The sequence below is a fragment of the Thamnophis elegans genome, chromosome 8 (assembly GCF_009769535.1).
Source record: "Thamnophis elegans isolate rThaEle1 chromosome 8, rThaEle1.pri, whole genome shotgun sequence".
Taxonomy (NCBI): Eukaryota; Metazoa; Chordata; class Lepidosauria; order Squamata; family Colubridae; genus Thamnophis; species Thamnophis elegans.
The window spans coordinates 43,548,854-43,567,804 of NC_045548.1; the positions used below are offsets into that span (position 1 = coordinate 43,548,854).

The following is an 18,951-nucleotide window of genomic DNA, read 5'->3' on the forward strand; positions in this document are numbered from 1 at the left end:
TGCAGTCAGATCTGAGCCTTATTTGAATTATAGCTGAACTTTACCCCTGTTCCTTCTCTCCCCTCAGTCTGTGTCATAAATCACAATCCCCAATGAGGTACATCCCTCCCAAACCTTCTGCAGTAATCTGAGATCCAATTCTAGCTGAAACTATGCATAGAATGAGTTCCCCCCCACTTTCCTCACCAAGGCAACTTTATGAGTTCTTGCAAGAGCAGGTGGCTAACAGGTAGGCATATCAAGGAATACATTTCTTCAACTTTTTATTCCCTCCATCTAAACCACAAATCCTTCCCTGCAGCTCCCTTTGACAATCTTTCCAGAACGCCTGTTTCTCCATGAATTTCCCCATGCTTGAACTGTTTTCCGATGCTTAACCTGTTTCCCCATGCTTAACCTTTTGCTCTTTTCCCCTTTTTTCCATACTACCTTTTGTCCTTTTTTTATTTCTTCACCTATATTTCTTGTTCCCTTACAATCCTTGCAGCATAAGCGGTTGAGGCAAGTGGTTAATTAATTTCTCCACTGTATTACTAGACTGTGTAGTTAAAACTGTAAACTAATCTGCTTGACCAAGCTGACTCACTTATTTAGAATAACAGTCTCTTCCTGTTTTCCAGTGTTGGAAGAAATGTCCATCTGGGTTCAGTTCCAAGTGGGGGAAAAACACTGGAAACATGGAGACTGCTTGGAAAGATGGTTTAATGGTCGGCAGGATCACATGGGTTGAGATCCTTGGCAAAGAAAAAAAAAAGGGCAGAGATGCTGAGAGTGCCTAGGTTTTATGCCTTCTCTGGGCTTTTGAATTTGAGCTTGCATTCTGATTGGTTGTCACACTTCCATGGAGCCATGCAGGGGTAACTTTGTAGGTTGTTTTTTGAGTCCCAAGATTGGTTGAGCCTGGGTAATGAAAGGGCTTTGGACAATTCCTATTATGGCTCTGCCTGAAGAAGGTACATCTTTGTTATGTGGAATAGACTTACCCAGGCCTTAATGGCCCATTGACAAAGGTGGGGGGGGGCTGAGTTTCTGCCTCCCTTTTAGGGGAAATATTCTGCCCTTTTAATATTTCCTAAAATTTCTCATTTTCCTAGGAGAAGGGTGGGTGCTAACTTCCTACACCAGTCTTGAATGTTTATCTTTAATGTCCCAATGTCCTACTGAAATTTTAAACCCACATCTCTCAAAAATTGCTTTTTTTTTTTGCAAAAACAACACTATCTTCATTAGGCTCTTACACAGCCAACATCAAAGCACTGTTGATATGGCAAAAGCAAATAGGAGGGGATACTCCATATATGTCTCCTTGAGTTCCTCAATGAAAAGTCAGGATATTAATCCAACAAACAAATGATTGCTTAATGATGAATTGGAAAGATGCTTAACTGTGGCCCTGTAATCCAGACAGGCCACTTAGTAGGTGGTTATGGATCCAAGAACAAAGATTCCACATCTCTGATTCAGAGCTTCATGACTATTATAACTTCCCACTAATTTCCCATCAGTTTGGGGCCAAATTTTCTTAATTTGTTGCTGAATTATGGGTTACTTGAAATCCTTCAAAGGATTTCTGTTTTTCCCAGATTCCATTTGCACTATTCTATCTGCTTGAATGCCAAGATCTGTAAAGTCATAATTTATAAAATTACGCTGGCAGTACTAATGGTGTTCCTCTCCAAGAATGTATTTGCTGATGCATGAAGTGTTAGGACAAGCCTGTTTAATGACACAGATATATAAATAATAAAAGATTTCAGAAATTGATAGGAACCAATCAATAAGCAAAATTGAGCCAGGAGAAAAGAAAGGGTCATTTTGATTCTGCTTCATTGCCAAAAGAACTGCTGACTTTCATAAGGAAAGTACAAATAAGATAAATATGAGATATAGAAGTCATTTTTTTTCATTTTTATAAGATATATAAATAGAAATCCATGCATAACTTTAATAAATGTATTGCCGACACAGCAAATGGGGTGTAAAATACAGAAGAGCTACTTTGTAATAATATTCATTAATACTTCAGTTAAATCAACAGACTATGAAGGAAGGAGAAAGCAGGGGAAATATAAAATGTAAGTATTTGGGAATATTTAAAAAATTCCCATATTTCTTAGCACTAGCATTTGATTTTTCCACAGTTATGAGTCAGGCATAAGGAGAACTACATCATGTTAACAGCTGAGCTAGAAAGGACCACAGGGTGCACCCTTTTAGTTTCAAGCGAGAGCAGAACTGTCATTCTTGCTTTGTGTCTTCTGCTGTTTTAAGAGCCCCAGTGAACATAGTGTTTGTATCCACCCCCTCAGAGCACTTAATTTTCACAGGTTATTTTGCTCTCTCACCAACTTTCACTTCCTTATTAAAAACAAAAATAATATGAAGCTAAAGGCATGCATCTAGATCTTTATGTCTGGTCAAAGAGTTGGAACAAATATTCTCTTATTTCTCCTGGAAATAATTAATTTCACCAAGAGAGTGTGTATACTCTCTGTTTCACTACCTTTGTCCTGATATCTCATTGGTTACATTAGCTTCCCAGATTTTGGGAGTTTCAGGTGATTATTTAAATTCCAGTATATCATCTGCATAATTTTAAGGCCAGGACAACTGATATCTTCCGCATATGCTGAGTTCAGAAGTGGAAAGTTCACACTATCAATAGAGTCAGATAATCATGCTATAACAGCTGTTTACAAACTCATCAGATTTCCATGTGATCACAGTTGTCTTCCCAAGAAGCCAGGATGTGTCAGCAGCCAGTCAGGAACATGGAGTTGTGATAGTAAAATATGTTATTTAGCTCTTGGCCAGATTCTATTAAAAGCAGATGGCAAACTGATATCATCATAGAACTCAAGGTCACCCAATGGAACTGATTGGCAGTTCAGAACACACAGAATAAAACACTTCCTCACCCAAAGCATAGCCATGGCCATGAGATCTAGCAATAACAATTTCCAGGCAGTTTTAAAATGGATTTATCCAGGGCATGTTGGGTAGGACTATGAATAGTTGCTAGAAAGGCTGATTAAACAGAGCCTCCATGATCTAAATATTAGTTGCTGGAGGGATAATGGCAGAATGGTGTTTATGCCTGACTTGTGGACTTCTAGAGGTTTATTATGAGGAACAAGATATTGGAGCAGATGGGACCTGGGTGTAATGAAATACAGTACTTCATTATCGGGAGCCAGGCTTTGAAGACTACATTGATTTGCCAGATGGTGGACCACTATGTACACATGTGCATATATGCATCTATACACAAAGGCTTTGCCCATCATGCTCTCTGACAATTTTTAAATCCAATTCTCCAATTTGATAAAGATGCTTACCCAGCAATCTTGCTACCAGAAGCAAGAATAGTAGCAGTACCTGAAATAAACTGCACAGATCCAGGTCTTATAGCAACACATTTCATTTAATTAAAATGATGCAAAGATCTAATGGTTGCAGTTAAAGGGAGAGGAACTTTGATTCATTCTGCTGCCCATCTCTTTGTGATTCTAGCTTGAGACAGATAACCATATTTTAACGGGGTGGAATAGGTTTAGCCCAACCCCTCAAGCACAAATGCTATCCAGATGTAATACAATTCATAAAAAGGAAGATAGGTGGAAGTAAATTCATGGAAACTTCACTCCATTTCATACATAACTAAAATTAGTTGCCTGCCATGTACTGTTAATATGGGCAGATTGAATATTATTCTTTTCATTTTTGTTTGCCACCCATCTTTTTTGAAGGATTTTGGCAATAAGGAGTGAAATGGATACTTGAAGCATCCATTTTCATTTCAATTTTACCCAAAATGTCTGCTTTTGCCATGGAGAAGGGAGACTATGGGGAAATCAAAAGTGTAAGCCTATGCAAAGTGTAAGGCATGCATTTCTCATTATTCCTCCCAAATCTTCCCAAACACAAGCGGGAAAATATTTGCTTCATCCACTCTAATAAAATCATGACATCACTAACTTGGCCCTTGTGTCCTCTGAAGGAATCATTCCCCCCCCCTTTTAAATAACAATCCTTGGCCACAAAAAATACCTACTATTCTGGTCCTTGGCATATTTGGTAGGAGGGCTTTCCAGACACAAAGGAACTCAGTGAGTTGAGAATAGTAAACACCCAAAATTTATAATACATACCTGAATCCTCCACAAAGTAAATTTTCACAGTAAAGGATCATTGACTCAAGATATGGGAAAGTGGTAGAAAGCCAACAATGGAGAAGGGATTGAGAACTCATGTTTATCTACTCCCTTTTTCTCAGATGGCACCAGGAGTGAAGAAGCTATTCCAAAATGAGCTGTTCCCATTCTAATTTTTCAAATCGTTGCACTGAATATTCAGTATTAATAATTGTGCTTTATTTGCCATTACATTTTCAAGTTAGTTTTTGCCAGATGAGCTAATGTGAAATGTTTCCCACCACCCCCATCACTTTTTGGCTGAGGGCTGATTATGTTTCAAGCATAAAATTAGTATGAAAAATATTTCTTCAATATATGTTCCACTAAGCTTTGTGGACCTTCTGAATAAATGTGGGGCAGTCCTGCATATCTTCCAAATTCTAGATTCAGGATTGTCCAAAGTTTATGGTTTAAAAAGAAAATCAAGGTGATGACCACAACTGGGCATTCGAAGTTCTTCATGGTTTAAGTTGTAATTAATAAAAAAAATCAGAGGGAACTTCAATTGCATCATCATGAGTTCCATCTTGATTTTTTTTAATCACTTGCAGACAATGAAAATAAAGTGGCAAGGGAATACTCTTCTGTGTTTGTGACATACACCACAATATAGTACAGCCATATTTGCATCAGCAGTCACCTGTACTTTGACAAAAATGGCATTTAGAGGTGGAAAAACCAGATGATAAGTTCATTCTTTTCCTGTGGGTGAAGAATTTCACATTGTGAAATGTCTCTGAAATTTTGTATACAATATTTCATTTTGCATCACCAGTTTACCTAATCCTAGTCTCTTCATTGATAAGTGAAGATATATTGCAATAATCTGATAGAAAGTAAAGAAAAAAAGACTGCTTAAAATTTCCACCCACTTTTTCAAAGAATCCTTTATCTTTAATTGGTTTAGACCCCCAAAATGAAAGATTCAGCTAAGAAGAAAACTAAATTTGATTTGATTTCATTTACATTTAATTATAATTCAGTATAGTTAATATAATTATTTAACCTTTTCCTCTCCTATTTCATTACAATTATATTTTGGTATTAACTACTACAGGATTTTGAGAACAGTACTTATTTTATTTTTTAATTCAAAACATTTATATAGCCACCCATCTTACTGTATATCGACAAGAGTAGCCAAGGATCTTAAGACTCACAAGATTCACTCAGACTTAATTTAAATATTTTAGAATTATGGATTATATTCTGTTTTTGGTGTCTATTAAAAATGCTTCTTCTTCTGGGGGAACTGTGCACATAAATTTTTATCAATCCTTTCTGTCTAAGTAAATTAATAGCCAATATTCCATACCATGCTGTAATTTCTTCCCACTTTCCTGATTAAATATATACAGGAGGGGCAGGGATGCTGTAGTCAGTTCTCCATAGCAAGCAGGGAAAATCAATGCCTGCGTTGCATGTCTGCAAAACCACTACTGGATATGACTCAGTCTGCTTCTGAGATTTGTTTAACATAATGTTAACACTTTTCCTGTATATAACATCTTCCCATCCCACCACTTTACATTTTCATCCAAATACTTGGACCACAAAACAAGACAGTCAGATTGTATGGCTATGAAATAGATGGATGTTTAAAAACCCTCTGAAGTGGCTCTTTTCTACAGCACCAATAAGTGTTCCTTGCCAGAACTCAGCAGCAGGTTCAGTGAACAACTGAGAATATTCAAGCAAACATTCACTTCTCTCAGGCTTCCTTTGATGCTGGATCAGATTCTCTCTTGGACTTCAAGATCCTAGCACCTCTTCTGCTATCAGCTCCAACTGATGATGAGCTACATCTGGCCTGTGAAATGAAAACAGCAAAACCTTTGATTCCATCCAAGTGAAGTAGATCTTCAGCATCTGCTCAGTCAACATTTGCCAGGATAGATGATACCCTGTCAAAACTTTGATCATTTCAGAAGTAGAATTCCATTTTTTTAGACTACACTTTCAATATGTTGAAAATATGAGAATATCTACCACTTTACATAAGGAATATCCCAGCTTCTTTTTATGTATATTCTTAAGCTTAACAAATGTAAAGGAGAAAGAGTATAAATTGTTTAGTTGAAAAATCTGGAGAAACCATTATTTATTTGTAAGAATTACCCTCTCTAGAATCTCCCCTTGCCTTCTTTCACCTAACCTCCATGCATGCTTATCTTTATCCTTTTGTCACTTCTCTTGTGCCTGTAGCCTCTTCTTCTGCAATCCTTCCTTTTTGCGCAGCCTAACTTTCTGTCTTCCATGACCCAATGTATTTTGTATGCTCAGGATCTTTCAATATATCTGCTGCTTGCCTCTCTCTTTCATTCACCCACCCACTGTATATTCTTAATCTCTGCCTGTTCCACTCAAACTAAATATTACATGCCTCTAGAACAACTATTACATTTCCCTCACCCACCAAACGTCTTGCACAAATTATTCTTATAGTCATGGTGGGATTCCAATTTTTTTTACTACTGGTTCTGTGGGCGTTATTCCATAGAATCCATCCCAAGGACTTGGGATAGGCAGATGTTATTGTTTGATATTATTAAAGGTATTATTACAAGATGTAAGTTCTTTTAAGTAAAATTGCCTTTTGTAATTGAGTGATGATGATTTTGTCAATGCTGATGATATTCTAGTGGTATTCCATTTGGGGGGGGGATTGCACCCAAGGCACCTATTACTATTTGTATTATTTTTGCTTTCTTTTGCCACAGTCATTTGACTTTTATTGTTATAATTATGACTGTGATTAGTTGCATAATCTATCAGTTTAAACTTCTTATTATTTATTTAAATGTATATGCCACCCAATTCCTAGCAACCCTGGGCTCTGCATTATACTCTATATGGACCTGGACTAGAAATTGAAAGATCAGTGATGCACTAGAACTGGCTTATACCACTTGTGAGAGCCAATTGTTACATTTCCTGGAATTTTAAAAAGCTTGGGTATAGCAGAGTTGAGCCTCAGTACCTGGAGCATCAATCAGCTAATCCACATCTAATGGCATAGTAGCAGCAGTAGGAATCAGCAGGAATCAGTTCTTAAACATTACCGGTACCAACACTGGCAGAGGCCCAGATTCTAATTCTCCCTTAGGCTTGGAAACTGAACGGGTGATTTTAAGCCCTTTCTTTTAGGCCTACTCTAGAAAATTAAAAGATCTTTTTCTACCGAATCCTTCAGAACCAGTTTATAGATTACAGTCCAAAACCTTCAGAAAAGGGACCTTCATCCAGCAATGTTTTGATATGCACACATGGTTTGATACGTACAGAGCAAAACAAACCAGGAATGGAATGGAGTGGAGTAGCATGGAATGGAACAGCATGGAATATAATATCCTAACTGGAATTCTAAATTATTATTCAAATATTTAGTGTTTAATTTTCAATTTGTTGGTATTATTTCTAATTTGCATTATGTTTACCAAACGTCAGAGTCTGGTTGGCTGGAGGTTACAATCTCTGTGCATCTCCCCACAACTTGTCCTTCCAATTCAGGATTGAGGTCATTGGCAGAGTAAACCGAGAAAGGGAGCATCTGTTTCAAAAATACCTGGCCTGTGTATTGATTCAGTAACACACTTTTGGTTGCTGCCAATTTCACAACCTTCATGGGCACAAACACAAACCAAACCAGAAAAGAAATCAAACATGCACAAAGGTTTGGTTTAAAACAAACATTCAGTTCAGCTCTGGCTCCTGCCAAATAAGATTCAGGCCAAGAAAAGATAAAGGAAAGAATGCCCATTTATACTGAAAACATTCAAGGACAACTGGGGGCAGCAGCTCTATAGAAGGACAATATGATCTTTCCCTTTTAATTGTAGTGAAGACAAAGTACGGTTTTTCCATTGGTCTGGCCTCTTTCCTAAATAAAGATATTTTATTTTCATTTGCACCTCTATGAGATTTCTTAACATCCTGGAAGAGAAAATTAATTGTGTTGCTCTCTTTAAAATACTAGCCTGGAATTGTGTTCCATATAATCTACCACTCATACAGAGGTTTTGTCTATATATGTTCAATATACAACTTTCACTGCCTGGGAAGCTGTTGTCCCTTGACAGCAAATGATTATCCCAAAGGATTGCAAGGCTCTGGAGAGGCTGCTTCTCTTGGGCTACCTGTTTTGGCTTGCCTAAGCAACATTGATAGCCATATGTCAAGCTGTAGGAAAACAGATGCTGTTTTTCCATTTGTGAAATCAAGTTGTTGGAAACTAGTCAGATTCCCGATATATGAATGGCTCATCTAATCAACCTCCATGGAGATAGTGTGAGTTCTTTTCCAGAAATATTTGACAACATTTCCTACTTGTGGCAAGTAGGACAATATACAAGTGAGATGGAGGCGGATGGTAACTATTTTATTCCAACCATCACATTTTAAAAAAAACAACAACCCAGCAAATGACATTCTTAACCTTCACAAAAAAGATCTGTGGCTTGGTTTCTCATTGCCAAGATCGCTTCGGGTAATAATCTCTACAAGTGCTTTAAATTTAATGAAAACATCTTGATTGTTAGATAATAGCCTCTCGTATTACATTTCTCCTCATTCCTTGGCACAATATGTTGATTAAAATACAAATCACACACACAATTAGACAAAAGAAGATGTATTTTTTTCTTGTCTTACATTTTAATGTTTTTTAAAAAAATATAGGTTGTTGAAAAAATATGTTTATGCGTGTTTGAATGGGAATCTGTTTTTAGATTAAGACAGAGAAAACCACAATGAATAATAATCATTTTTCCTATATCTTTACCTACCCACCCCTTAAGTACAAGAAACCATTAAATTAATATTTTCCTTTACTTAAGCTGCTGATACATACAGTAGCATTTATTTATGTAAAACACTTATGTGGCTTCCCATCTTATACACAATAATACTGGATGGCTCACAACAATATTAGTAAAACAAAAAATATATATAAAAGAGCAATACACAATATGAAAAACACATTACAACACCTCAATAACAATGCTTTCATCAAACAGTTCTTGTTTTGACCTAGGCTTCACCAAATCATGAAACAAACTCCTTGTCCCCCCCAAAAAACCTTTTTATTTGGCCAATGTGAATTCCTAGCATTCACATTCGCATTCTCATTCTCATTCACAAAGTCCCTGCAAACAGTCTTTCAAGGGTGAATTGCAAACACAGACCTTATCAGTCCTCGGATAGTTGCCAGGTCAATAGCTTTCAGACTCAGACTGTACAGACTGTAGAAGGAAATACTTGGCTAGGAGTCTCTCAGATAAGCAAATCTTCACACTAATGAACTAATTGTCTCCTGCAAACACCACTCCCCTTTTCCTCCTATTTATTTCCTTTGGGAGGGCCATTCAGCTTCCCCTTGTGCCTTTATTCCCAAATCGACCTCTGTTCCTTAATTGTTCCCTTCTCCTGACAGGTCTGTGCAAGTGCGCATTGGGAACAGGCTCCAACTGTTCTTCAGCCCCACTTATCTCTGACTCCAAAAGTAGCTGATAACTGTCAAACAACCCTAGCCACATCTCTGCCTCCGGTGCAGAGCACTCATCAGAGCCTTTCCCTGACTCCAGGACTTGCCCATGTTCCTCCTCAACCGCCTCACTGCTCCTCTGGCCACTGGAGCCACAGCAGTTATATCCTATGTTTGCTGGATTCTATGCATACCTTAACACAAAGCCTGGGGGAAGATCCAACTTTTTGTGGCATTGCAGAAGACTTCAGTATTGAGATCTTCTCAACCTTAGCCAAGAGGCTTTCCACAGGACAGGGAAAGGTACAGAAAAGGCACACCTCTTGGTACCACCATATAGCAACATTTAAGGGGGGAAACAAGAAGTACACCCATCCCACCAGGTCTGCCTGGAAGGCAGACACCCCAATGACGAAATAGTCCTGCAATTAATCTGATTCTGTGCCATGTAGGGTTTAAACATGATAACCAGCAACTTGAATTGTACTTGAAAAAAGTCTGGGATCTAGAGCAACTCACACAGCAGCTGTAATCTGGACAAGCAACAGGGTACCCAGAACTCTGCTCATTAGTGCGTTCTGGAACAGTTATAGCATCTGGATGGTCTTCAAGGAAAACCTCTGTACAATGCATTACAGTAACCCAACAAGGAAGTGAACAGAATGTGATTGACTATGAGTAATAGATAATTGGTGCACAAGATAAATTTGCACAAAGACCCCACTAGCACAGTGCCATCGGGTCTTCAAGCAAGAGCTGCAAGTCCAGGACGTAAGTCCTATAGTTTCAAATTACATGCTATCTTTGCTTGAGGAAATGCTACTCCATCAAAAGTCTAAGATAATATTTTTCCAGATATAGAAATGCCAAAACCACAAAGCCACTCTTGATAGGATTGAGTCAGGATTGGTTTCTCCCCATACATGCCCTCATAACCTCTAGATACTGACTAAGCACATAAATGACATTGCCTGACCAGTCAGGGGTGAATATATATAGCTGGATATCATTACTGTACAGCTTTTCATGGAGATGTTAAAGAGAAATGGAGGGTGACTAAAGTCCTGAGGCACAGCCCATATAAACAGCCTAGGGCTAGATTTCTCTCTCCCCACAAACACCAAATGGAACTGGCCATGGAGGGGGAAAAAAGAAATGCTTCAAAGCAATACCCTCCATTCCCAACCCCTGAAACCCAGAAGGATACTATGATCAATGGCATTAAAAGTCACTGAAAGGATAATTAGAGGCTTGCGTGTAAGTAGTTAACATTGACCAAAAATATTCACAAGAGCCCATTCACTTATTTTCCAATATCTTACTGAAAACAAATGATTGTACAATGCCAAACATATACTTAGTTTATAAACTTAATGATATTATAATATTAGTATGGCAAGTAGTCATTGTCAGCATTCACATATCACATTAAGATATAATGTGCTTTGTGTATTTTTAAACCCAGTCATTCCCATTTTAAAATCATAATTAATGGCTTAAAATTATATATGAACTTTTGCCGATTGTGTTTATTCATCAAGCCATACATTATTGCTTGTGTAAAACCAGACACTATTAATATTTTAGTATTCTTTCTATTATTCAATGTCATAGCACAGAATTAAGATTACTTAGATGCTTCTTTATGTAATTTTTAAGTATTGCCAAAGCTAGGATTAAGGACTTTGTAATGAATCCTTATAGTTTTAATCTATTGTAGCAAAATGGTTCAAGGTTCCAGTAATATTTATGAGATCCAAAGATCTGCATAGAAATCATACCATATAATATAGATAGACAAAGCACCTTTACAAAACATTTGCATAGACAGCTGAGTGAACACAATGAACATGTAATCAAAATGTAATCATATTATTAGACTCAATGAAGAAAGTGTAAAAACCCAACACTACAAGGCTAAGCATTGGAAATTATATGATTACAATACTTATTCAACCAAGAGTATTTCCATATGGCACCATTTTCATACCCCAATGATCACCTTCCCCCCAGAATTTTGTAGTTGACTATGTAATCTTCTTTATTCCAGCCAACTTTAGCTGAAGACAGGCAGAGAACACAATAAACTAATCTGAGCAACCTTCAACCAAGCAATACAAGACTGCAAAAACCTTTGTTTGGTCAAAATCATATGCCATGAGATATGGCAATTCTTGGAGTAGCAAACCCAACACAAAGGGAAACTTTGGCATACATTCTGTCTCATTAGTTTGCAAAACAAGACAAAAAGATGAACCCTTTATATTGATATAAAGAGAAAAGTGCATGGCCATCAAGACATCATTTTTTCTTGCAGATAAAATCCTACAGATAGTTTGGCTGATGGCAAGACATTTTCAGGAAGTGCAAGACCCTGATTCAAGTTTACAAAAGCTAAGAGGAAGGCTGAGAGAAGAGTCAAGGCACTTGACTCTTACTTAAGCAGTGTAATTCAACTGAGTAGTTTTCACAGAATGACTAGAAACCAACTAGAAAGATTAAGTTTAAAGTCAGTGATAAACTCCAAGTTTAGGTAGCAGAAGAAAAGATGAAGCATTGTGAAAGCAGTTACCCATAAAACTCCAGCCATCCAAAGACCATACCTAGAGTATTGCTTACAGTTTTTGTCACCACACTATAAAAAGATGTTGAAACTCTAAAAAAGTACAAAGAAGAACAACCAGGATGATTAGGGGACTGGAGAGTAAGAACGGTTGCAGGAACTGGGCATGGCTAGTCTAATGAAGAGAAGGACCAGGGGAGACATGATAGCAGTGTTACAATATTTGAGAGGCTACCACTAAGAGGAGTAGGGACAATTTATTTTCCAAATCACCTGAAGGCCAGACAAGGAATAATGGATAGAAACTGACCAAGAAAATAAGGAGGAACTTTCTGACAGCGAGAACCATCAATCAATGGGACAGCCTGCCTTCGGAAGTTTGGGGAGCTTCATCACTTGAGACTTTCAAGAAGAGATTGGACTGCCATTTGCCAGAAATGGTGTAGGGTCTCCTGCTTGCATCGGGTATTGGACTAGATGACCTATACAGTCCCTTCCAACTCTCTTAATCTGTTAATTGCAAATGGCAGTTTTTCCATTTCAGCTGTATTACAGTCAAGCTAGAAGAAAATCAGCTCGGAGGCCAGCAATGACTTATATTGGGAATACAGATATATAGCGCCAATCTCTTATATAGGTCCATATTTCCCAATCTGGTACCTTTCAGGTGTATAGAAATGGAGTTCTAGAATTCCTAGCTACCAGGAAAGTTGGTTAAGCAATCAGGGTGAAAATGCAACAGATCAAAGGCACTGAACTATGCCACTTGCTTAACTCTCCAGCTTGTGCATTCTTGCACAACTGCATGACATTCTGTTAATTTGTCAATGCAAAAGATTCTGGAGAATTTTTCTTCATCAAGTACATGTAAAAAAGTGCCAAGGCACTTTTTTTCTTTTTTGAAGAAATTTTATTAGATTTTTTTTTGTTTTAGTTATAATTATAGAGAAGCAGATTTGTACCTGCTATTCTTAATTGAAAAACTTATTGAAGAAGTTATTTCTCTGCAGGAATACTTAATTTGCTCCACTTACAATTTTGAGTTCTGAGTTTTCTTCTCACCATTTCTGCAGCCTTGTAAAAGGTCGTTGATGCTCTAAACCATTAGACTAGGTGCAGTTCCAGTAAACTAAACTTTTTGTATTTTGAAGAATCAGTATGTTCTATGTAATAAAACACAATTGGAATTTCAATTAAATAAGCAGCATATTGACCAAGATACTTTTGCAGCAGTGGTGGGTTGCAAGCGGTACGCCGCAGTATGGGCATACCAGTGCCTGCTCGGAGTACTGGGTCCCATTCTGTTGCTGAAAGCTTCTGGGAGTAGAAGAATTTGCTATTTCTTTTATGAAAGTCCAGTTGCCTCATGAAAAACATCTTTGGGACAACCATGACCTGGATGACTGAGAATCTCCATAGACAATTTTTTATGAGTTTGAGGACTAAAATGTTTCCCCAGACTGCATCATTAAAGGCAGAAGTATATTCACCAAAGAAGAGAACATAGATTTACAAATAATATGCATATAGTAACCATTAAATTATTTAAGATTTAACAGCTTATATAAAATATGCCATTAAATTAGTATTTATACAGAAATAACATATTTTTCTGGCATCTCATTTCCTTGACTAGATGTATATTGCAAAAGATTAAATTCCAGATTCCTTTTTCTCATTTTATTATTAGGTAAAGGTAAAGGTTCCCCTCACAGATATATGCTAGTCGTTCCTGACTCTAGTGGGTGGTGCTCATCTCTGTTTCAAAGCTGAAGTGCCAGCATTGTCCAGAGACATCTTCGTGATCATGTGGCCCAACATAACTAAAGGCCAAAGACACACGGAACGTTGTTACCTTCCCACCAAAGGTGGTCCCTATTTTTCTACTTGCATTTTTATGTGCTTTCAAACTGCTACATTGGCAGAAGCTGGGACAAGTAACAGGAGCTCATCCCATTATGCGGCACTAGGGATTTGAACCGCTGAATTGCCGATCTTCTGATCAACAAGCTCGGCATCTTAGCCACTGAGCCTTATTTTATTATTAGTATATAATATAAAATACAAACTCCTGAGCAGACTTTAACTGATGTCCCCCCAAATAGAGGATCCAAACTTATTTTTGTAGGTCCATTTTATTTATTTTTATTAAATTTGTTTGCTACTCATTTCACTTTGAAGTGAGTCTGGATGGCTTACAACATTAAAAACAATAGAATTACAATCCAAGTGAAGTTGCAGTTAACAGATGGGGAAGAAGGCAGCAGGACGTTGAGTCATGGCAACTGGACATCAATCACCTCCATTGTGATGCTCCCCTATTGGAGCTCCAAGCATCTGTCAAATTCAGGTCTTCAGCCCTTACAGAAGATCAAAATGGTGGAAGCCCATCTCATCTCAGGGACATAAGATGTTTCAAAAAGCAGGATTCATGGCAGAAAAGACTTTTCTCCTGGACCCTGGCAGCCAAATTTTCCTGACAAGGCCTGCAGCATGCCCTCTCTGCTGGTGTGGGTGGGACAGGCCGGTGCCATTGGGGTGTTGTTAATTGCAAAGTCTTCCAACCCATCGTGACCTCATGGACAATATTTCCCCAGGCCTTCCTGACCTCTACCATCTTCTGGAGTCCATTTAATCTCACACCTACTGCTTTGGTGACTCCATCCAACCACCTCATTCTCTGTCGTCTCATTTTCTGTCACCATTGGGGTAAGACAGTTTCTTTCACCTCTACCACTAGAAAACTGCAATGTGATTTTTCTAAATATTTTCTTTCCCTTCTTCCAGAAATGCAGTATGGTCATAAACGGTTTACTATGCACTTCAGACTGATTAGGTAATTCAGCTTTTATATGCAAAACTTTTCATTTTATGGATATTACATTAGATTGCATTACATATCAAGGAATTGCATATCAAACAGGAATTAAGATTCCCCCAAGTGCTTTGTGTTGACTATTTCATTTTGACCTGTAGTTTGAATACACAAAACAAAATTAATCAATTAATTGTGGTTGCTGCTGTTATAATTAGTATTACTGCTACAAGTCCTACTTCTACCACTACCACTGCACAATGATTTGGTAATGTCAACATTCTGCATCCATTTTGTGTTTAGGAGTATATTGTTTATAAAACAACAATCCTGTTTTTTAAATAAGACAGATATAGATGTACAGTCTCTGTCTCTAAGATGTAAAATATGGCATCATTTTTATTTTGATGGGGGGAGAAAAGCTAATGAATTTGAGTGTTGTCTCCTGTCGAGGGTCATTGGTTAATTAAAAGTCTGATGTATATATACAGCTGATACTTCTCACCCTAATGAAGAACATTAATTCTAGAACATGTGTGGCTACAATCACATTGCTACAAATTACTACAGTCTTTCCTTTATCTGTTTCCAAGAAAGCCTCCCCTGGTTAGTTAAAAAGAAAAAAATGGGGGAAAAGAAAGAGGGGAAATATGAGCCCTTAGCTCTAAGCAGCATAAATTACATGTATCAATCAGAAGAAGCTTAAATTAAAATACACATTTGGCAAACAGATATGAATATGTTGATCTCATCTGTGAATCAAAATGATTTAATGCCAGGTTTGACCCCCCCCCCCCCCCACTGATCAACATGAAGGTCACTGGAAACTGATTGATTTTCATTGAGAAATGTTGTTCTGTCTGTTAAAAGTGCAATTTTATAATGTGTAGCTAACCAGTCATTCTAATGTTTGGCACTCTGATTTATTTTTACAAAAGAAAATGGGATTCATTGCTTTATTTATGTAATGCAAAACAGATAGCTAAATTAAAAAGTGGGAGAAAAGAAGAAAATGGTTTATGGTTCCCAGCTGAGGGCTTTCCCATGTGTTCATAATATTTTCCAATCCAGAAAACTACTATTTGATAAATAGAATGTTACACCTTTCAGGTATGGAAGGACCATAAATCAGTTTCTCCTTATCGTCCCCTACATGCTTCCTGAAGATGAGAATAACTACATGAGCATCATACATTATTAGACAATCCCTTCTAGTCTTTGTATCATGATAACATATTCTGGAAGATTTCTAGCAGTTAAGTGGGTAAGACCAAGATTCTGTTAAAATTGACCTGAGGTTTTGAGTTGTATCATTTGTGTGTCCTATCACCAAAGAATTTGGTTTGGTTGGTTGGTTGGTACAGATACAGACTCGTCCAAGCATAGATCAGCCACATAAAAATGCATTCTTAAGCAAAAGTCAGTGTTCAAACAATATATATATTGTTTGATATATATTATTGTATTTGTGCTGATATATATATATATATATATATATATATATATATATATATATATATATATATATATATCAGCACAAATACAACAAAAATGTAACAAAAGGCAACAGTAAAAATATTGGGTTTCTGCCTGGATGGTCTCTTGTGACGAGCCGAAGGACAGAGAATGGAAGGACCATAAATCTTGATCTTCCTCCCATATTTGGGCATACCGGGGGTTGTAAAATGTTATATATATATATATATATATATATATATATATATATATGTATGTATGTATGTATGTATGTATGTATGTATGTATGTATGTATGTATGTATGTATGTTTGTTTGTTATATATACATGTGTGTGTGTGTGTGTGTGTGTGTGTGTGCGCGCGCGTCCCTTCAATATATATTGAAGGGACTGATTGAACCTTACTGCAAGGTTCTGTGCCTTTGTCTTTCTCTAATAATGTACTCAACCCACAAACAGTTAAGCATGTCCAAGATCAGCCTTTGAATGATTCCTCTATGTTTGGGTTTTAACATCCCATATTTTACTATGAAGGTGATGTGAACCATTCAAAAAGCCTCACACCATGAAAGGGAAATATATGCTAACTCTCACCTATTTTATTCTAGGTTATAAATATGTTATGACTCATAATCATTCCTGAAAGGAAGATAACAAGAGTGAGTAGTGCATAAATGGCTCTTTTTCAATAAAATCCTTAATCCAGTCAATCATTAATTGACTGGATCAAGTTAAGTATACTTATCAGTGTTTCTTCCAGCAATGGAGAACTAGGTAAACAGCCATAACCTTGAGAGTACTAAGGTCATGTACTTATTTTCCAGAAAATTTCTAATATCCAGGAGAATATTAGGAATTGCACCAGGGAAATATTGGCCAAGTTGCATGGTATCAGCAGGCCTACGATCAGCCACCCAGCAGTGAGAATGAAAGAGAAAGACAGAAGACCAAAAAGAATATTGATGAAAGATTGACATGTAAGACCCAATTTTCCAGTTTATTTATGTCTTCCCTTCTAGCAAAGCCCTTCTTCAAAGCCTCCATCACACATCTCCTTACATTCATGATCTGTTACTTTCCATTCCCCAATATGGCCAATGAGGATCAAAACCAAGCTTCTTGCAGGGTGAGGGGCATCTAGACATAAAAATGTGAAATGGGGAAAGGAGACTTGACAAATGCCATATATATTCTGTCTGGAGTAAGCCTAAGTGGTCTCATGGCATTACTAATATGTTGAAAATCAACTGCAAATCTTCTGAAAACTGCTTTTAAGGAATTGGGGAATGGAAGTAGAATGTTTTAACTTTGAAGAGGTAACTCCACACAAATTCATTATAATGCAGTGAAACATATTTAAGAGAATGAGAAAGACTTCAATGTACAAAGAGCTCATATGTTTTGGAGATAATTATGTTATTATCGTAAGTATACAAAAAGCTTTTAACAGATTCAAGTTTTGCTGATTTTTTTCTCCCATATGTACTGTTTGATACATGATCTGTCAAAAGTATAGGTGTATCCTACTTCACATCTGATAATCTCTGAGATAGAACTTCAGGATCAAAATTAATCTGAATGACATAGTATTTGAGGAAGAAGGAAGGAAAGAAGGAAGGGAGGGAGGGAGCGAATCATTCTTTCTTTTCACCTATGTTCCTCTGAAATGTAAAAATATCCATGGAAATAAAAAGGAGGGTATTCTTTCAGGGCTTTCCATGGCAAATCTAAACAAAGGCCACAGTCCAGCAGAAACTTAAGAATGTTTAAACTCATAAATCAATTATGATTTAACAGATCTAATTCTGTGCAGGATTGTAGCAGTAGCTCTTTTTCCTCTCCTCAAAATCACAATAAGGTCGACAAAAGAATTATCTTTCATCCCTCCAATTCCATTCACTGCAGTGGGCAGTGCAGAATGTCCCCTGCTGTGTCAGCTGCAGCAAGTTTGGTCAAAAATATCTGGGCACAGATGGTAGGTAGGAAGACACACTTTGTCACTTGGAAAGGAAAATAATTGTGAGTGTGAAAATGTGTATTCAGGTTATCAACAATTTAAAAAAGGCAAATGTGGTGTAAATGCTTCATTCAGGCAGTCAATCCAGTATTGGAAAGTTGTTTCTTGATTTTTCTTAAGCAGATTGTAAAATGTTTCCAAAACTAAAGGACAGATGCTATGTAATGCTAACTTAGCATATTATAAATTTAGCACAAGTGTCACAGTGGCAGGACAAAGTTCAGATAATAGGAAAGATCATAATCTTTAATGATTCAAATGTACTAGTCTAATAACGGAAAAAGTAAGATAATCTAATAACAACATACAGGCACATAAATGCCAGTCATACCTCTCCCAATGTTTGAATAAGAGGTGTTATGGTCCTGTTTGATATGTTTTTCAAGGAGAAGGAGGAGCTAA

General features: G+C 37.1%; 1 long non-coding RNA gene across 3 annotated transcripts in view; it reads left to right on the plus strand.

Moving 5' to 3' along the window:
* Positions 1–17,327: 17,327 nt before the first annotated feature.
* The window catches only part of LOC116512411, a 163,097-nt gene continuing 161,473 nt past the window's right edge, over positions 17,328–18,951 (plus strand). For 2 of the 3 annotated variants that reach the window (XR_004255881.1, XR_004255882.1), the window contains exon 1: positions 17,328–17,509. This is a non-coding gene — a long non-coding RNA (uncharacterized LOC116512411). The remainder of the gene's footprint in view (positions 17,510–18,951) is intronic. The other variant, XR_004255880.1, reaches the window with a different exon arrangement.